Raw genomic sequence first — 22,435 nt, 5'->3', positions numbered from 1 at the left:
AGAAAGGTTACAGTATCACCGGATAAAACGTATATACAGTCATATGCAAAAGTTTGGGCACCCCTATTAATGTTAACCTTTTTTCTTTCTAACAATTTTGGTTTTTGCAACAGCTATTTCAGTTTCATATATCTAATAACTGATGGACTCAGTAATATTTCTGGATTCAAATGAGCTTTATTGTAGTAACAGAAAATGGGCAATCTGCATTTAATCAAAATTTGGCTGGTGCAAAAGTATGGGCACCCTTATCATTTTCTTGATTTGAACACTCCTAACTACTTTTTACTGACTTCCTGAAGCACTAAATTGGTTTTGTAACCTCATTGAGCTTTGAACTTCATAGCCAGGTGTATCCAATCATGAGAAAAGGTATTTAAGGTGGCCACTTGCAAGTAGTTCTCCTATTTGAATCTCCTATGAAGAGTGGCATCATGGGCTCCTCAAAACAACTCTCAAATCATCTGAAAACAAAGATTATTCAACATAGCTTTTCAGGGGAAGGATACAAAAAGTTGCCTCAGAGATTTAACCTGTCAGTTTCCACTGTGAGGAACATAGTAAGGAAATGGAAGAACACAGGTACAGTTCTTGTTAAGTCCAGAAGTGGCAGGCCAAGAAAAATATCAGAAAGGCAGAGAAGAAGAATGGTGAGAAGAGTCAAGGACAATCCACAGACCACCTCCAAAGACCTGCAGCATCATCTTGCTGTAGATGGTGTCACTGTGCATCGGTCAACAATACAGCGCACTTTGCACAAGGAGAAGCTGTATGGGAGAGTGATGCAAAAGAAGCCGTTTCTGCAAGCACGCCACAAACAGAGTCGCCTGAGCTATGCAAAAGCACATTTGGACAAGCCAGTTACATTTTGGAAGAAGGTCCTGTGGACTGATGAAACAAAGATTGAGTTGTTTGGTCATACAAAAAGGCGTTATGCATGGAGGCTAAAAAACACAGCATTCCAAGAAAAACACTATTTTTATGATGCTGCAGGTCTTTGGAGGTGGTCTGTGGATTGTCCTTGACTGTTCTCACCATTCTTCTTCTCTGCCTTTCTGATATTTTTCTTGGCCTGCCTCTTCTGGGCTTAACAAGAACTGTACCTGTGTTCTTCCATTTCCTTACTATGTTCCTCACCGTGGAAACTGACAGGTTAAATCTCTGAGACAACTTTTTGTATCCTTCCCCTGAAAAGCTATGTTGAATAATCTTTGTTTTCAGATCATTTGAGAGTTGTTTTGAGGAGCCCATGATGCCACTCTTCATAGGAGAATTAAATAGGAGAACTACTTGCAAGTGGCCACCTTAAATACCTTTTCTCATGATTTGATACACCTGGCTATGAAGTTCAAAGCTCAATGAGGTTACAAAACCAATTTAGTGCTTCAGGAAGTCAGTAAAAAGTAGTTAGGAGTGTTCAAATCAAGAAAATGATAAGGGTGCCCATACTTTTGCACCAGCCAAATTTTGATTAAATGCAGATTGCCCATTTTCTGTTACTACAATAAAGCTCATTTGAATCCAGAAATATTACTGAGTCCATCAGTTATTAGATATATGAAACTGAAATAGCTGTTGCAAAAACCAAAATTGTTAGAAAGAAAAAAGGTTAACATTAATAGGGGTGCCCAAACTTTTGCATATGACTGTATGTAGCAGAGTATACACCTGAAAAACCTATGTCTATATATCAGGAGGCAGACTCAGAGGTTCTCAGGCCTAGTATGGATTTGACGTGATTGTACAAAGTTGAGAAAGGGTACAGTATCACCAGAAAACAGGTATATATAGCATAGTTTAAACATTAAAAACCTATGTCTATATATCAGGAGGCAGACTAAGACAGTCTCAGGCCCAGTATGGATTCGACATGATTGTAGAAAGTTGAGAAAGGGTACAGTATCACTGGATAGCAGGTATGTATAGCAGAGTTTAAACATTAAAAATCTGCGTGTATATTTCCAGAGTCCGACAAAGACACTCACATCCTCAGTATGGATTAGACAAGAATCTAAAAAGTAGAAAAAGGGTTATGCATTCGAAGCGTACACCAGTATATACTGTTGGGGTATTTTTCAATCTTCATATATATTTCAGTCTCAGTAAGACAGTCCAGACTCTCCGCAAGAGGAAACGAGATGGATACAAGTACAGACGGAAAGTCGACTGATTGCAGAAATTTTGGAATTACTAATCACGGTAAAAACTCCCTGGAGAATTCTCAGAGGCGATGCTGACCCTCAATTACTTTGTCTTTGGAGACAGCGAAAGCAGTTCTTGTGAAGAAAGGTTTGCTGTATCGCAGTACAATGGAACCCATCACCGTTACTCATCTCCATCAAATTGTGATCACAGGGACAGATGTAGACATTGTCCTCACTGCCTATCATGATCTGTCAGGTAACTTTGGAGTGCAAAAGACAGAAGCCACAGGCCGTGGGCGATTCTATTGGATTGGCATGAGAGGACACATTTAAAAATGTGGGCAGGAATGTCACACGTCTGTGAGTCGGAAAACCATGAAAGCAGATGATAAACCACCACTGCATCTCATTGTGAGTCGACGTCCATAACAAATGGAAACCATTGATCATCTGAAGATAGAGCCCAGCAGGACAGGGCATAGCTACGTCTTAACCATCATCTATCATTTCACCAAATTTGTATTGGCAGTCCCAGTGAATTATTTAACAGGCCAGACTACACAGTGGTGGAGCAGGGAGAGGTAAGTATTGCAAGTGCTGGTGCCCTGAGCAAGCAGGGGGGCCCACTCATGGGTGGCGGTACTGGCACAGGGCCCCTCATAGTACGCCGGTGTGTCTGATGGCGGGTGTGCACCCCCACCATCAGAGACGCTTGATTCTACTATGAGGGACCTTGTGCCAGCGCCTTTGCCAAAGAGTGGCCCACACACCTGTCCAGGGCAACGGCACTCGCACGGGTGCGTGCGCCAGGTGGTGACCCTGGCCCTGTGGGGGGAGGCAGCCCAGTTAGGGAGGTGGAAAAAATGGCATATGTTGATGTTGGACATTCAGCAGCTGCAAATGGAGTAATTGGAGAAGTCTGCGGAAGAGGAGGACAAAAGCAAGCCATTTTTCTGGCAACCTACGTGTCAGCAGGGGAGGGTGGGACATAATCCTTTGAAACCCATGCATGGTTCATTTTAATGAAGGTTAGATCATCAAAATTTTGGGTCAACTGACGGGTCCTTTTTTCTGTCAGAATTAATCCAGCAGCACTGAAGACTCGTTCAGATAACACACTAGCAGCAAGGCAAGCGAGCTCCTGTAAGGCATATTGTGCCAATTCAGGCCAGGTGTCAAGTTTACTGGCCCAATAGTCAAAGGGGAATGACCGGTGAGGGAGAGCATCGTTATGGGAGGAGAAGTAGTTTGTAACCATAGTTGACAACTGCTTTCTCCTGTCACTTTCGATTGATGCAGTATTACCAGTTGTGTGAGCGGTACTTGAAAACTCAGTCCACAACATGGTCATGAAACCCCTGTGGCCAACTCAACTTCGGCTGTGTGCACCATGAACACCTCTTCCATGTTGCCCCCTATGGCTCGATGGTAGAGTTGAGCGAAACGGGTCGAAAAAATTCAAAAGTCACCGACTTTTGGCAAAGTCGGGTTTCATGAAACGAAACCCGACCCTAGGATGAGGTCGGCCACGAGGTCGGCGACTTACGCGCCAAAGTCGCGTTTCAAAAGTTTGTTTTGCGCTCTTTTTCAGCCAATCAGGATCCACGGACACTGTGGGCAACGTGATGACATAGGCACGGGTCACCACCATCTTTCAGAAGGGCATGCAAGTGATTGGCTTGCTTTGGTGGGCGTCACAGGGGGTATAAAAGGGCGTGCACGCCGACCGCCATCTTACTTCTGCCGATCTCAGTATAGGGAGAGGTTGCTGCTGATTCTGTAGGGAGAGCGTTAGGCAGGGAAGAAGACCAAAAAACTGCTTCTGCTGCTAGCGATTTGGCCTGCACAACACACCAGTCACTGTGTGTGCAGTGCAAGGGGAGGCTATAAGGCTTCCTGACAGGCTGGCATTGCTGTTTACCCACTGCTCCGCAAACTGCTTTTTTAAAAGCAATCCAATCTCCCTTATCCTCTAGTCACTTTGGTCACAGCTGTGCCATCGAGCCTGTCACATAGCGCTCAGATATTCATTGGGCCTCAAACTGCTTTTTTAAAAGCAATCCCAATTTTTTTTTTTTGTCCTGCTGAGAAGAAAAAAAAACTGCTTCTGCTGCTGATAGCAATTTGGCCTGCACAACACACCAGTCACTGTGTGTGCAGTGCAAGGGGAGGCTATATAGTGGTGTATCAGTGGTGTTGGTTGTTGGGCTGCCTTCTAAGGCTTCCTGACAGGCTGGCATTGCTGTTTACCCACTGCTCCGCAAACTGCTTTTTTAAAAGCAATCCAATCTCCCTTATCCTCTAGTCACTTTGGTCACAGCTGTGCCATCGAGCCTGTCACATAGCGCTCAGATATTCATTGGGCCTCAAACTGCTTTTTTAAAAGCAATCCCAATTTTTTTTTTTTGTCCTGCTGAGAAGAAAAAAAAACTGCTTCTGCTGCTGATAGCAATTTGGCCTGCACAACACACCAGTCACTGTGTGTGCAGTGCAAGGGGAGGCTATATTGTGGTGTATCAGTGGTGTTGGTTGTTGGGCTGCCTTTTAAGGCTTCCTGACAGGCTGGCATTGCTGTTTACCCACTGCTCCGCAAACTGCTTTTTTAAAAGCAATCCAATCTCCCTTATCCTCTAGTCACTTAGGTCACAGCTGTGCCATCGAGCCTGTCACATAGCGCTCAGATATTCATTGGGTCTCACACAATCCAAAAGTGTCCAGTGTCCAAAAGTGTGTGCAGAGATTCAAAATCTCACTTATCCTCTAGTCACTTAGGTCACAGCTGTGCCATCAAGCCTGTCACATAGCGCTCAGATATCAGTGGGCCTCACACAATCCAAAAGTGTCCAGTGTCCAAAAGTGTGTGCAGAGATTCAAAATCTCACTTATCCTCTAGTCACTTAGGTCACAGCTGTGCCATCGAGCCTGTCACATAGCGCTCAGATATCAGTGGGCCTCACAGAATCCAAAAGTGTCCAGTGTCCAAAAGTGTGTGCAGAGATTCAAAATCTCACTTATCCTCTAGTCACTTAGGTCACAGCTGTGCCATCGAGCCTGTCACATAGCGCTCAGATATTCATTGGGCCTCACACAATCCAAAAGTGTCCAGTGTCCAAAAGTGTGTGCAGAGATTCAAAATCTCACTTATCCTCTAGTCACTTAGGTCACAGCTGTGCCATCGAGCCTGTCACATAGCGCTCAGATATTCATTGGGCCTCACACAATCCAAAAGTGTCCAGTGTCCAAAAGTGTGTGCAGAGATTCAAAATCTCACTTATCCTCTAGTCAATTAGGTCACAGCTGAGCCATCGAGCCTGTCACATAGCGCTCAGATATTCATTGGGCCTCACACAATCCAAAAGTGTCCAGTGTCCAAAAGTGTGTGCAGAGATTCAAAATCTCACTTATCCTCTAGTCACTTAGGTCACAGCTGTGCCATCGAGCCTGTCACATAGCGCTCAGATATTCATTGGGCCTCACACAATCCAAAAGTGTCCAGTGTCCAAAAGTGTGTGCAGAGATTCAAAATCTCACTTATCCTCTAGTCACTTAGGTCACAGCTGTGCCATCGAGCCTGTCACATAGCGCTCAGATATCAGTGGGCCTCACACAATCCAGAAGTGTCCAGTGTCCAAAAGTGTGTGCAGAGATTCAAAATCTCACTTATCCTCTAGTCACTTAGGTCACAGCTGTGCCATCGAGCCTGTCACATAGCGCTCAGATATCAGTGGGCCTCACACAATCCAAAAGTGTCCAGTGTCCAAAAGTGTGTGCAGAGATTCAAAATCTCACTTATCCTCTAGTCACTTAGGTCACAGCTGTGCCATCGAGCCTGTCACATAGCGCTCAGATATTCATTGGGCCTCACACAATCCAAAAGTGTCCAGTGTCCAAAAGTGTGTGCAGAGATTCAAAATCTCACTTATCCTCTAGTCACTTAGGTCACAGCTGTGCCATCGAGCCTGTCACATAGCGCTCAGATATTCATTGGGCCTCACACAATCCAAAAGTGTCCAGTGTCCAAAAGTGTGTGCAGAGATTCAAAATCTCACTTATCCTCTAGTCACTTAGGTCACAGCTGTGCCATCGAGCCTGTCACATAACGCTCAGATATCAGTGGGCCTCACACAATCCAAAAGTGTCCAGTGTCTTAAAGTGTGTGCAGAGATTCAAAATCTCACTTATCCTCTAGTCACTTAGGTCACAGCTGTGCCATCGAGCCTGTCACATAGCGCTCAGATATTCATTGGGCCTCACACAATCCAAAAGTGTACAGTGTCCAAAAGTGTGTGCAGAGATTCAAAATCTCACTTATCCTCTAGTCACTTAGGTCACAGCTGTGCCATCGAGCCTGTCACATAGCGCTCAGATATTCATTGGGCCTCAAACAATCCAAAAGTGTCCATCACTGCGCACTGGGTTAATGTGGTGGATGCAGGGTCCACAGGGGACAGCGGTGGTGGGACAGTGCTGCCTAGCCCACGGTATAGGAAACAGTTGGCTGTAGGCGTTCCACCCTCCTCCTCCTCCTCCTCCTCCAGAAGCGAAAGCTCGTCCACAGAGCGCAGTCGTACGAGCACTCCATCTGCAGCTGCCACTGTTGCACACGATGTGTCCCCCTATCGAGCAGCTAGTGGAAAGCGTCAGCAGGCTGTGTTGAAGATGATGTGTTTGGGCGACAGACATACCGCCGAGGTGCTGGCCGAGTACTTGAAGCAACAAACTGAGTCATGGCTGGGCAGTGTACATCTTGAGGCAGGCAAGGTAGTTAGTGATAACGGCCGTAATTTTGTGGCAGCCATAGCCCTTTCAAAACTCAGCCACATACCTTGCTTGGCTCACACCTTGAACCTGGTGGTGCAGTGCTTCCTCAAAAATTATCCGGAGTTAACAGCCCTGCTCCAGAAGGTGCGAAGACTGTGCGCGCACATCCGCCGGTCGCCTGTACACTCCGTTCGTATGCAGAAGCTGCAGCGATTGCTCCACCTTCCCAACCACCGCCTCATTATCGACATTGCAACAAGGTGGAACTCCACCCTGCACATGGTGGAGTGGCTGTGCGAGCAGAGGCAGGCCATAATGCATTTGTGGGAGGATACACGGCCAGGCACTTTGAGAGCAGACATGGAGTTGACAGGTGTGCAGTGGTCGAAGCTGAAAGACCTCTGTAAAGTCCTTCAGTGTTTTGAGGAATGCACACGGCTGGTAAGCGCAGACGACGCCATCCTAAGCATGAGCATCCCACTTATGCGTCTGCTCATGCAAACTTTGACGCACCTTAAGGAGCAGGCGTCTGCAGCCAATGTTGATGAGGAGGAAGAGGAGGAGGGAATCCTTGATGACATTCAGCCATTGTCTGCTCAGGGACCTCTCCTGGACGAGGTGGAGGAAGAAGAGGAGGAGGAGGAGGATGATGATGGGGATGATTACTTAGGGGAGGAGGTTGCATCTCGTGGGGCAATGAAAATGTTGGCGTGGCAAGGTCTGGTACAGGGTTTGTGCGTGACTGGAGGGATGTGGATTTGCCAGAAAGTGCTCCTCCAACCAGCACTCGCAGTGCATCATTGACACCGGGAACATTGGCCCACATGTCAGATTATGCCTTGCGGATCCTATAAAGGGACCCCCGCATTGCCAAAATGATGAACGATGACGACTACTGGTTGGCCAGCATCCTGGATCCACGCTATAAAGGCAAATTACAAAACATCATGCCACAGGAGAACCTTGACCTAATATTGGCTAATAAACAAGCAACTCTGGTAAATCGGTTGCTTGAGGCATTCCCAGCACACAGCAGCGGTGATGGTTCTCACACGAGCCGTACGGGCCGGGGGCAGCTTGGCAGAGGTGTTCGTGGTGCACACAGCAGAAGTGGCGATGGAGAAAGGGGTTTCATGACAATGTTGTGGACTGATTTTTCAAATACCGCTCACACAACTGGTAATACTGCATCGATGGAAAGTGACAGGAGACAGCAGTTGTCAACCATGGTTACAAACTACTTTTCCTCCCATATCGATGTTCTCCCACACAGGTCATTCCCCTTTGACTATTGGGCCGCTAAACTGGACACCTGGCCTGAATTGGCACAATATGCCTTACAGGAGCTCGCTTGCCCAGCTGCAAGTGTGCTATCGGAAAGAGTCTTCAGTGCAGCTGGATCAATCCTGACAGAAAAAAGGACCCGTCTGTCAACCCAAAATGTGGATGATCTAACCTTCATTAAAATGAACCATGCATGGGTTTCCAAGGATTTTGTCCCAAGTTCCCTTGATGACACATAGGGTGACAGAAAAATGGCTTGCTTTGGTCCACCTCTTCCTGGGACTTGACCTATTTCGCCTTTTGCATCAGCTGAATGTCCAACATCAACATATGCCACTTTCTAAAACTCCCTAACTGTGCTGCCTCCCCCCCCATGGCCGGGGTCACCACCTAGCGCACGACACCGTGCGAGTGCCGTTGCCCTGGACAGGTGGGTAGGCCGACTCTTGGGCGCGGGCACTGGCACAGGGTCCCTCATAGTGCAATCAAGTGTCTCTGACGGTGGTGGTGCACACCCACCGTCAGACACACCGCTGTACTATGAGGGGCCCAGTGCCAGTACCGACGCCCACGAGTGGGCCCCCCTTGCTTGGGCAGGTCCCCAGCATTTGCAATCTTTATCTCTCCCTGCTCCTCCGCTGTGTAATCTGGGCCGTCAAATCCATATTGTGCCTGACACCGTCTGAGCCTGCCTCCTGAGACATATATTTTGAATGTGTACGCTATCCATACATGTTATCCGGGGATACGGTACCCTTTCTAACCTTTGTGCAATCACGTGCAATCCATACTGGGCCTAACACCGTCTGAGCCTGCCTCCTGAGACATATATTTTGAATGTGTACGCTATCCATACATGTTATCCGGGGATACGGTACCCTTTCTAACCTTTGTGCAATCACGTGCAATCCATACTGGGCCTAACACCGTCTGAGCCTGCCTCCTGAGACATATATTTTGAATGTGTACGCTATCCATACATGTTATCCGGGGATACGGTACTCTTTCTAACCTTTGTGCAATCACGTGCAATCCATACTGGGCCTAACACCGTCTGAGCCTGCCTCCTGAGACATATATTTTGAATGTGTACGCTATCCATACATGTTATCCGGGGATACGGTACCCTTTCTAACCTTTGTGCAATCACGTGCAATCCATACTGGGCCTAACACCGCCTGAGCCTGCCTCCTGAGACATATATTTTGAATGTGTACGCTATCCATACATGTTATCCGGGGATACGGTACCCTTTCTAACCTTTGTGCAATCACGTGCAATCCATACTGGGCCTAACACCGTCTGAGCCTGCCTCCTGAGACATATATTTTGAATGTGTACGCTATCCATACATGTTATCCGGGGATACGGTACCCTTTCTAACCTTTGTGCAATCACGTGCAATCCATACTGGGCCTAACACCGTCTGAGCCTGCCTCCTGAGACATATATTTTGAATGTGTACGCTATCCATACATGTTATCCGGGGATACGGTACCCTTTCTAACCTTTGTGCAATCACGTGCAATCCATACAGGGCCTAACACCGTCTGAGCCTGCCTCCTGAGACATATATTTTGAATGTGTACGCTATCCATACATGTTATCCGGGGATACGGTACCCTTTCTAACCTTTGTGCAATCATGTGCAATCCATACTGGGCCTAACACCATCTGAGCCTGCCTCCTGAGACATATATTTTGAATGTGTACGCTATCCATACATGTTATCCGGGGATACGGTACCCTTTCTAACCTTTGTGCAATCACGTGCAATCCATACTGGGCCTAACACCGTCTGAGCCTGCCTCCTGAGACATATATTTTGAATGTGTACGCTATCCATACATGTTATCCGGGGATACGGTACCCTTTCTAACCTTTGTGCAATCACGTGTAATCCATACTGGGCGTGAGAACGGCTGGCGAGCTGTTAAGCAAGCTACAGCACCTGTGGTTTGCACACGTAAATTTTTCATTTTTTCAGGAATGACGGTTAGGCCTAATTCCGGAACTGCAGTTGACCTGCACTTACTGGGAAATCATTGTTCGCGGGTAATAATTGTAATCAGTGATCCCCATCACTAACGTTGTTCAGTGGGTTATCTGCACCTGTAAGCGACAAACGCTGGCCTTTTCAGTGTAGCGCACATGCAGCCACGGACATGTAAGGGCATGACACACCAGTTATTGGCCAATCTCATGTTCCAGAGCCTCACGTGTCCCTCTAGTAAGCCGGACTCGGACCGCGGGCATGACGGAGTCTCGTTCGTTAACGGAATTAAGCTTGCAATGTGTGCATCTGTTCTGTAGCTGGCATGGTTGAGGTTTCCCAGGTGGAGTCGAATTTAACCGTAGGCTCCACTCCTGGTGGTGCCCTTCTGGACATTCCTTTAAGGTTCAGCTTTGCAACCATACTGCCCACGTAAAACAAACACTTTGCCTTCATGAACGCTGTTTGGAGGGTCATGACTCGTGGGAATAACGCCGCCCAATCAGTTAACCTGCTAGAGAGATCCTTCGTTGCTCCCAAGCATGACATCACACTCTCTAGGAGGAAGGTAATGCCACTGTGGCGACCGTACTCCTGGGGGCGACACAAGTGCACTGATGCCCAGCCACTGCTCGATGAATCTGCTGGTACATTGACCCAGACCACTACATTCCCCTCGCACGCTACATGGCCTGAATCTGACCCTGATGAAACTCAGGTTACCCTTCCCATATACAGTTCCATCTTACACGGTGACAAAGAGGAAGCTGCAGATGAAAGTGCAGGTTCGGCCCACCCGCCATCAGACACACCACCGTACTATCAGGGGCCCTGTGCCAGTGCCATCGCCAATGAGTGGGCCCCCCCTGCTTGCTCAGGATCACAGCACTTGCAAAGTTGAAATACTGTGCAGTGAGATGGAAGATGGGGACGACGAGGAGTCCAGACTAGTACAGGGATTCCCTAGCGAGGAGACTTATTTGATTGTTTTCAATGTTGGGACAGCAATTTTTGGGGAGCACTATACTCTGGAGAATGATAGATGGGGCCCACCATACACTGGAACATTCCAAAGGTGGACATCAGACACTGGAGCAGCATTTACAGGGCCCATTATACACTAGAGCATTAGAAATGGGACCCATTATGTTTGGAGCATTATTTGGGCCCATAAGACAGTGGAGCTTCATCCATGGGGACCAACATATACTGTAGCATTATGTGGAGCTCATCATATACTGTTTCAAACATTATATGGGACCAATGATTCTGTATGGAGAAATAGATGGGCCTCGTCATGAGATGTAAAAAGTGAAGTATTTTTCATTGTACTATACCGCTATTTCTCTGCCGTATCGGAGCATGATCATTGATGAGTTGTGGTATGTGTTAAAGGGGCGCTCTTTCGCCCAGGGCACATGAAAACCTGCAGCCAGCCCTCCCCCCCCACAAATTTAGCCAAATAACCCCCATTTTTCAGTGCGTAACTTGTATTATGAAGTTAATTAAGGTTGACAAGCTTAAGTAAGAAGAATTGATGCTTTTGGCATTCAAATGGGCACTGTAGGTGTGTTTCCTGTCCTCCTCTCACTGCCGACTTTTATTCCCCATTGACTTACATTGGGTTTCGTGTTTCGGGACGACCCCGACTTTTCCCTATAATCGGACGATCTTGCTCGACCCGACTTTTGGAAAAGTCGGGTTTCACGAAACGAAACGCGACCCTAAAAAACCAAAAGTCGCTCAACTCTACTCGATGGTAAAACATCACCGCCGCTGTGTGCTGGGAATGTCTCAAACAAGCGGTTTACCAGAGTTGCTTGTTTGTTAGCCAATATTAGCTCTAGGTTCTCCTGTGGAATGATGTTTTGGAATTTGCCTTTATAGCGTGGATCCAGAATGCTGGCCAACCAGTAGTCGTCATTGTTCATCATTTTGGCAATGCGGGGGTCCCTTTTTAGCATCTGCAAGGCATAATCAGACATGTGGGCCAATGTTCCAGATCTCAATAATGCACTGCGAGTGCTGGGTGGAGGAGCACTTTCTGGAAAATCCACATCCCTCCAGTCACGCACAAACCCTGTACCTGACCTTGCCACGCCAACATTTTTTCTTGCCCCCTGAGAAGCATCCTCCTCCCCAAACTAATCATCCCCATCCTCCTCCTCCTCTTCTTCCTCCATGTTGTCCACAAGACTTCCCTGAGCAGACAATGGCTGACTGTCATCAAGGCTTCCCTCCCACTCTTCCTCCTCGGCTGCAGACGCCTGCTCCTTAATGTGCATCAAAGTTTGCATGAGCAGATGCATAAGTGGGATGCTCATGCTTATGATGGCGTCATCTGTGCTTACGTGCGTGTGCATTCCTCAAAACACAGAAGGACATTACAGAGGTCTTTCAGCTTCGACCACTGCACACCAGACAACTCCATGTCTGCCTGCAAACTGCCTGCCCGTGTATCCTCCCACAAAAGAATTACAGCCTGCCTCTGTTGGCACAGACTCTGAACCATGTGCAGGGTGGAGTTCCACCTTGATGCAACATTGATAATTAGGCGGTGCCTGGGAAGGTGGAGCAATCGCTGCAGCTTCTGCATACGACTGGAATGTACGGGCGACCGGCGCATGTGTGAGCACAGTCTTCGCTACTTATGGAGCAGGGGTGTTAACTCCGGATAATTATTGAGGAAGCACTGCACGACCAGGTTCAAGGTGTAAGCCAGGCATGGTATGTGTCTGAGTTTTGAAAGGGTTATGGCTGCCACAAAATTACGGCCATTATTACTAACTACCTTGCCTGCCTCAAGATGTAGACTGCCCAGCCATGACTTAGTTTGTTGCTGCAAGAAGTTGACCAGTACCTCCGCGGTGTGTCTGTTGTCACCCAAACACATCATCTTCAACACAGCCTGCTGACACTTACCACTAGCTGTTCGATAGTGAGACACCTCGTGTGCAACACTGGCAGCTGCGGATGGAGTGCTCGTGCGACTGCGCTCTGTGGACGAGCTTTCGCTTCTGGAGGAGGAGGGTCGAATGCCTACAGCCAACTGTTTCCTATACCGTGGGCTAGGCAGCTCTGTCCCACCACCGCTGTCCCCTGCATCCACCACATGAACCCAGTGCGCAGTGATGGACACGTAACAGCCCTGGCCATGCCTACTGGACCATGCATCTGTTGTGAGGTGCACTTTTCCACTTACTGATTGCTTGAGTGCATGGACAATGCGGTCTTTCACATGCACGTGGAGGGCGCGAAAAGAAGTGGCGACTGAGTAGATCACAGCGAGGTACTGCGTAGGCAATGAGCTCACGGAAAGCTTTGCTTTCAACCAAGCAGTAGGGCATCATCTCTAACACATTAGTTTGGCAATGTGGGCATTCAAAGCCAGTGTATGCGGATGAGAGGATGAGTACTTTCTTGTCCTACTCAGAGTCTCTGGTAGGGTGAGCTGGACTTGAGAGCTGCATATGTTGGAACTAGCGGTGGACATGGCGGACTGAGAGAGGGTTGGTGATGGTGATGGTGTTGGTGGTGTTGCTGATGGCCTAGATTCATTCTTTCGTAGCAATAACATTGAGATTCCATGACTGCTTTGCCCTTGAGACGACACCTCGAGATTTGCTGCTGGTGGTGTGCTAACCGGTGTGCTTACACTGGGGAAAGCGATGTAGCGTTGCTGACTACCTTCATTCGGAGCAGGTGCACATGTGGTACGTGAGGCTTGGTAGTCCGTCCACACTTGCAAGTGCATGGTGGTTAAATGTCTAAGCATGCATCAGGTATTCAAATTTCTCAGATTTTTCCCTCGGCTGAAGGTCTTTGCACACTTCTTATGGATAACCTTTGCCTGATCATTAGGATTTTGTTCAAAAAAGTGCCACACTGCACTCTTCCTACTATGGAAGACATTTTGAGGCCTTGCACGCTGTGCTAATTTGACCATCTGGCCAAGCTGTCCTGCAACTCTTTTGTTTTTTGAAACCCGTTTTTGTACTGCTCCGGGCCTGCCAGATAACAGCTGTTGCGATGTCGATGCCTGCTGCGGATGCTCCTCCTCTTCTGAGCTATTGGCAGCGGCACCCTCTTCCCCCAATGGATGCCAATCCGGGTCAACAACTGGGTCATCCATCACCTCCTCTTCAATTTCATGTGCACCTTTGTGTCACCATGTAAGGTGGTATAATATGCGGGAAGGGGCACCTGAGTTTCATCAGGATCAGATTCTGGCTCAGTACACTGCGAGGACAATGTAGTGCTCTGAGTGAATGTACCAGCAGATAAATCTAGCAGTGGCTGTGCATCAGTGCACTCCATGTCAGATTCTTCTTGTACTGGGTAATTCACGATTTGACTTGATGACCCAGGCATGGTATGTGAAAAGAGCTCCATGGAGTAATCTGTAGTGTGGCCTGCCGCATCCTTTACTGTTGTGAGTTCATTTTCCCCTTCATTACTGAGGCCCGAGGAACTCCCTCGTCTGGTAAAGAAAGGTAGTGAGCCTGATTGTCAAACACCTGAGGCTGATGAGGATGACTGGCTGAGTGGAGTTACGGACTGGATATAAGGCTGCCGACGCCCTTCTGCCCTGCGGGTGATTTCTCTGTGGGATTCTTGGAGACCAGTCTGAATTCCTGCTCCTCCAAAGCGAAGTTTGCTGCTCGGCCTTTTGCTTTTGTGCTTTGACTTTGTTTTTGCTTTGTTTTTCTGGATTTCTGCCATTCCCTGCTGGGGTGTGCTGAATTCATTTAGCTCTGTCTTCTGAAAATACCTGAGTGCTGATTCAGTTTTTGAAGCCTAGCTGCTTCAGGGCCTTTTTCATATCAGCTGGTTGGCTTATGTCTTTGATAGGGTTTTGGCAGATTGCAGACAGCAGCCTTCCTGTCCTTTCCTATCTAGGTAGTTTTGGGGCCCCGTCTTTGCTCAGTCTATCTTTCTGTCAGTGTTAGTATTTTCATCTTGCTTCACCGTCATTATATGTTGGGGGCTGCCTATTGCTTTGGGGTCTGCTCTGGGGCAGTTTAGATTTCCCCTTTCTTTCTTTAGGCCTATGTATTTCTCCGGCTGTGATCGAGGGGTCTAGGGCATCGTAGGAACCCCCCACGGCTACTGCTAGTTGTGTTGATAGGTTCAAGGGTCTGCAATCTGATAGTTGCCAACTTCTCTGGTTTTCTGGACTTAGCTTGTATTTCTGCTTTTGCCTCCTACGGTGACTCATTCATAACACTTTAGTTTTGGTAGGGGTGAAGGACACAAGGAAAGATGTGGTTCCTGACCATGAGCCTCCAATGACGTCTCAGTGCTTTTATTTTTTGAAAGTTCAGAAGAGGAGGCAATAGAGCTGGAGGCTGTGTCAGCAATGTAAGCCAAAACTTGTTCCTGAAGCTCCGGCTTTAAAAGTGGTTTACCTACTCCCAGAAAAGAGAGCCTTCAAGGCCTTGTGGAGCCAGACGATGACGCAGGCTCCACACCTCCTGCATTAGGTGCTATTGTGCTTTTGCCACTACCAACAGATGCCACACCACCACCATCGGGACCAGCTGGCAACCCCCGCCCACTTCCATGGCGTCTTCCACCATACTTACTCATTTTTGTGAAATTGTACCCAAAATACCACCAGCTATATGGTACTGTAAAACAAGGTAGAAGGTGTATCTACTATTGGTGAGAATTTGAATCTCACTATAGACTTGAGGACGCAGAACTATTGTCTCAGGCCCAGGAGAGATTACACCTCAATGTAACAGGCTGAAATTGGATGGTGTATGACAAGGTGGAGGGTGTCTATAGGATTGGTGAGAATTTGAATCTCACTATAGATTTAAGGATGCAGAACTATTGTCTCAGGCCCAGGAGAGATTACACCTCAATGTAACAGGCTGAAATTGGATGGTGTATGACAAGGTGGAGGGTGTCTATAGGATTGGTGAGAATTTGAATCTCACTATAGATTTGAGGACGCAGAACTATCGTCTCAGGCCCAGGAGAGATTACACCTCAAAGTAACAGGCTGAAATTGGATGGTGTATGACAAGGTGGAGGGTGTCTATAGGATTGGTGAGAATTTGGATCTCACTAGAGATTTGTGGACGCTGACAATGATGCTCTCAGTCCAAGTATGGATGCAGGCATCCTAATAAGCAGGACTGCTGCTGCTCACACAAAAGTGTGGAAAAATGAACGCTTGGTAACTGTGCAGAAAAGAGGACGAAAATTATTTTTGCTTTCGAAAAAGCAGTTTGCACAGCAGTGTGCAAACAGCAATGCAGCTATCAGGGAGCCTTATAAGGCAGCCTAATAACCAACAGAGCTGATGCACAAAAATAGAGCCTCCCCTGTCACTGCACAGAAAGTGTTGTGTGTTGTAAGTGGAAATCGCTAACAGCAGAAGCAGTTTTTTGGTTCTTCTTCCCTGCCTAAAGCACTCCCTTTTTCTGAATCAGCAGCAGCAACCTCTCCCTAATGCTAAGATCGGCACAAGTAAGATGGCGGTCAGCGTTCACGCCCTTTTATAGCCCCTGTGACGCCACCCAAAGCCAGCCAATCACTTGCATGCCCTTCTCAAAGATGGTGGTGACCGATGCCTAAGTCATCGCGTTGCCCACAGTGTGCGTCCTCCATCATTGGCTGAAAAAAGGCGCTGGAAGCATCTTTTGAAACGCGACTTTGGCGCTCTGGTCGCCGACCTCGTGGCTGGCCTCACGCTATGGTCGGGTTTCGTTTCATGAAACCCGACTTCAGCGAAAGTCACCGACTTTTGAATATGACCTACCCATTTCGCTCAACTCTAGTGTCAACTAAGTAGCCAGTGTTACATGAACTATTACTATTTACTTACTACTTTGTATTTGCTCATTTTTAAACTATGTTCTATCTATACAATACCTACAAGAAGCAAAATAAACATAAACCCTACTGTAACTAAATAAGTACAAAGCAAAATTGCATTTAAATAACACAGGGTTCTTAGTAATACTATTTTTGATCAAAAATAGCATAAAAGCCATCCCACCGTCGACAAGGTGACCGTGACCGGGACAGTCCTATGCTGTCTAATATTAAAACCTGATCATGTGTCAGAGTAGACCTTAATGTGTGAATAAGGGCAGACAAAAGGACTGGGTTCTAACCTGTGGACACCAGTCTAGAGAAGCCTCTAAATGTTATTTCCAACTCAGGAGAGAAGTTCTATCTATAAATAGCCACAGTGTGAATGTGCACCTACAATTACACTTATATCAACATGTGCTCCTGCTCATCTCTTTGGTTTTGCAACAGTCAAGTCATGCCAATCCCCATCTCTGGCTGTGGTACAGTTAGAATGTTAGAGGGAAGATATAATGTGTAGAAATATTAACATTCATTCCTTGAAATAAGTAACTAATGAGATTTGGATTACCTTAGCCCCTTTACCCCCAAAGCCGTTTTCACCTTCATGACCAGGCCAAATTTTACAATTCTGTCCAGTGTCACTCAATGAGGTAATAACTCTGGAGCACTTTAATGAATCTCAATTATTCTGAGAAAGTTCTTTTGTGATATATTGCACTTCATGATAGTTGTAGAATTAGTTTGATATGATTTGCGTTTATTTGTGAAAAATTTTGAAATTTGGTGAAAATTTAGCAATTTTCAAACTTTTAATTTTTATGCCTTCAAACCAGAGAGCTATTTCACACAAATAATTAATAAATAACATTTCCCACAGGCCTACTTTACATCAGCACAATTTTTTAATCTTTTTTTTTTTCGGGAAGTTATAAGGGTTAACATTTGACGAGCGATTTCTCATTTTTCCAACATTTGCCTTTTTTTTCGTTTTAGGGACCACATCACATTTGAAGTGACTTTAAGGGGCCAACGATAGAAAATACCCAAATTAGACACCATTTTAAAAATGTAATCCCTCAAAGTGCTGAAAACCGCATTCAAGAAGTTTTATTAACCCTTCAGGCGCTTTACAGGAATTTTTGCAATGTCAAAGGAAAAAAAATAACATTAAACTTTTTACGCAAAAATTTTACTTTAGTTCTAAATTCCTTTATTTTCACAAGGGTGACAGGAAAAAAATAAACCTCAAAAATTGTTGTGCAATTTCTGCTGCATATGCTGATACTCCATATGTGGGGGGTGAAATTACTGTTTCGGTGTATGGCAGGGCTCAAAAGGGACGATGTGCCGTTTGACTTTTTGAATTCAAAATTTGCTGAAATCTTTATTGGATGTCATGGCTTATTTGCAATACCCCTGATGTGCCTAAATGGTGGAAATCCCCCCAATATGATCCAATTTTGGAAATTAGACCCCTCCAGAATGTATTTAGATGTGTGGTGAGCACCTTGAACCCTCAGGTTTTTCACAGAAATTAATGTAATATTGAGCTTGAAAAAGAAAAAAATCACATTTTTCCCACAAAAATGTTACTTTAGCCCATTTGTTTTTATTTTACAAGGGTCTCAGGGTAAATGGAACACAAAATTTGTTGTGCAGTTTCTCCTGGGTACACCGATACTCCATATGTGAGGGGAACTACCATTTGGGCAGGGCTCAGAAAGGAAGGAGTGACAAATTTGTGCTCATACTTTGATGGAATAGTCTGCGAGTCTCATGTTGAGTTTGGAGATCCTCTGATGTGCCTAAACAGTGGAAACCCCTACCAGTGATTCAATTTTAGAAACTAGATTGAAGAAATTTAACTAGATATATGATGAGCACCTTGAACCCCCAGATGCTACACATATTTTTACAATATATGTGACCTCATTTTACAAACTACACCCCCCAATGATCTTATTGACACCATATGTGCCTCACAGAATTTTATACCATTGGGTGGTGAAGAAAGAATAATTACATTTTTACCACTAAAATGTTGTTTTAGACCCAAGTTTTTAATTTTTCTAAGGGTTAATAGGAAAAAATGGACATGTAATTGGGAAATACTTTTCAAGCCCAGTGCAAAGCTGAGAAGGGAAAGAGCTGTATATTATAGTGCAGATTTTACAGTTATGCATTGCGGGTGCCATGAGCCACTGGAAGAGCCCATGAGGTGCCAGAATAGCAGAACCCCCAGAAGTGACCCCATCTTACAAACTACACATCTCAATGAATTCATCGAGTTTTGCAGTGACCTTATTGACAACACAGATGTGTCACAGAATTTTAAACCATTGGGCAGTGAAGAAAAAATAATTACATTTTTACCACAGAAATTTTAAGTACGGTACCTACTGACCTGGACATATGGATATGTCAAAGGTCGTGAAGGGGTTAATTGAAATTGTTATTAATAATATATTTTGCTCCATTGTTCACATCAATCTTAATGAGTAGATGGGCTGGATTCATATACTTCTGATTCACGAAGAGGTGTACATTTCTTCATTAATCAGGAGCACTGGATGAGTTGCGTGCACCACTGTGTGCTCCTTGCCACAAATCTTACTCCAACTTCTGCTGTGAATTCATCATGTCAGAGCTGGGCGAAAATGGCGCAAGAACACAAAAAGTCATATAATTTTACTGCAGTGGCACCAAAATTTTGTGACTTTCAAAGTTTTTTATAAAGGCCCTTTACATTTAGCGATGCACCAGCGATCCCGACAACGATACGACCTGGTCAGGATCGCTGGTGCATCGCTAAATGGTCGCTAGTGAGCTGCCAAACAGACAGATCTCACAGCGATGTAGCGATGCAGCAGCGGTCGTTACTTACCTTTCAGTCGCGGCAATCCTGATGTCCTCCCGCCCGCGTCCACGCGTCTCTCGTCGGCGCCAGCAGGAAGCCCAGCAGGAAGCGCCCAATGAGAAATGGAGCTGCACGATCTCGCGCTATCAGCGACAGACAGCGAGGGAGCCGGTCGGAGGTAAGTATCACACATAGCGATATCGCTAGCGATATTGCTGCTGCGTCACAAAATCGGTGACGCTTTAGCGATATCACTAAGTGTAAAGGCCCCTTAACAGAATAGTTGACTCAAGTCTTTCCTTACCTTTTCTCTTGGCTTAAAATATCTAAAGATGTGTGATGCATGATGTCCACTTTGAAAAAAAATATATGATTTAGTGATATTCTGTCTGGATATGTCTATATTATGTGACTGCCTAATGATTGTGGTATGAAGCATGTTGTAAGGGGTTTATGAACATGTAAGATAAAAACTTTTCCTATCATGATAACATGTCCAAATCCTTGATGAGCAATAGTTATCAACTACAGAACTGCATATTTTCTACAGCAGAGAAAACGGTTCACCAGCTACTTCAAGAAGGGTCTATGAGGATGGAGCACTAGCGCCATTAAGAAAATGTAAAAACAAAACTTTTACTTTTCAATTAAAAACATGGTGAGAAAAAGAAAAAGGGTAAAAAAGGTAAATGCTGCATAAGCTTAAGCATTTCGGGTTAGCAGCTATGAATAAGAGTTGCGAATCTCAAACACATAAGCTTATGGATCCTTAATCTTTTTTTTATCCTTTTCCTTTTTTTAATTGTGCAGTAAAAGTTATCTTTTAACATTTTCTCATTAGTGCTGGAGCTCAGTCTTCATGGACCCTTCTTCCATTTTTGACCTGGATGTCAGCCTGGTGTGGTTCTACAGTCTGTGTACCGCACCCTGACCAAACAAGGTTTATCAGGGTTCTTATGTGAATAAAGAAGTAAGAAGAAAAATCCAACTCTACAAGGAATTACATTTCCAAGTTTATTCCAAAATGGATAATGAACAAGTCAGCTCCAGGACTGCATCAGCTCACACAGGAGCGCTTCAAGCGACGCGTTTCGATCGCTACATGCGATCTTTATCAAAGCTAACATATCAAGATCACACACAGATTTAAAAGACACAGAGACCAATCATCTAGCTAATACATGTCACATGACCAAAAGGTCCTGTTCTAATGATACAATTCACCAAACAGCGAAATCCAAAAAAGCTAATCAAATTTATACAGAAAAAGATGTAAGATATAGCCATATAATTATAAGAGGCATTATTGATGTAAAATATTACACTTTTATCCAAGCTAACATGATTTCGTTATATATTAGTGAATCGTGTGACCACAAATGATCTCTCACCGCTCACGTATATACCAATTACCGGGATCATATGTGATTCACATGAATCATCAGAAAAACATGTAAAGAAGAACAAACAAATATAAAATACATTATTCATATGAAAAATGCTTTGAAAATTCAATAGTGGAACATGATTTCGTTCTTCTTGTTTAATCCATCAGGAAATCTGGTTCCCAAATTAAAAATCCAGAAAGCCTCCCGGGTGAGCAGTGTCCTTCTGGTATTACCACCCCTAGAAGACTTCCTGATTTTTTTCAATGCCTGTTACCTGGAAAGAAGCGACATTACGAGAATGGAAATTAATAAAATGCTTAGCAGCAGAAGAAATATTGCGGACTCCATCTACCACATTAGTTTCATCATATAAATGTTCAGCTATCCTGGTTTTCAATTTCCTGGATGTACATCCTATATAGGATTTATTGCATAAGGTACAATCAATTTATACACCACAAAATCCGTATTACAATTAATAAAATTATTTATTCTATAAGATGTAGTGTTGTCATTATTATAAAAAATGTTAGTTTTCACCATGTGTTTGCAAGTCCTACAATTATTCCCCCCACATTTATAGTTCCCCTTATTGCTCAACCACGTACCACTATTTTTTCTGGATGAAAAGAGACTTGGGGATAAAATATTACCAAGAGTGGGGGCTCTACGTGCTACCACATTGCAACCATGTTCTAATACTGTGGCCAAAATAGGATCTTCATTTCTATTTCTTCTGCTGCTAAGCATTTTATTAATTTCCATTCTCATAATGTCGCTTCTTTCCAGGTAACAGGCATTGAAAAAAATCAGGAAATCTTCTAGGGGTGGTGATACCAGAAGGACACTGCTCACCCGGGAGGCTTTCTGGATTTTTAATTTGGGAACCAGATTTCCTGATGGATTAAACAAAAAGAACGAAATCATGTTCCACTATTGAATTTTCAAAGTGTTTTTCATATGAATAATTTATTTTATATTTGTTTGTTCTTCTTTACATGTTTTTCTGATGATTCATGTGAATCACATATGATCCCAGTAATTGGTATATACGTGAGCAGTGAGAGATCTTTTGTGGTCACACGATTCACTAATATATAACGAAATCATGTTAGCTTGGATAAAAGTGTAATATTTTACATCAATAATGCCTCTTATAATTATATGGCTATATCTT

The sequence above is a fragment of the Dendrobates tinctorius genome, unplaced genomic scaffold (assembly GCF_039654945.1).
Source record: "Dendrobates tinctorius isolate UK_male_01 unplaced genomic scaffold, ASM3965494v1 ptg000086l, whole genome shotgun sequence".
Taxonomy (NCBI): Eukaryota; Metazoa; Chordata; class Amphibia; order Anura; family Dendrobatidae; genus Dendrobates; species Dendrobates tinctorius.
The sequence above is the reverse complement of the archived record's forward strand: the minus strand, read 5'-3'. Positions refer to the sequence as shown.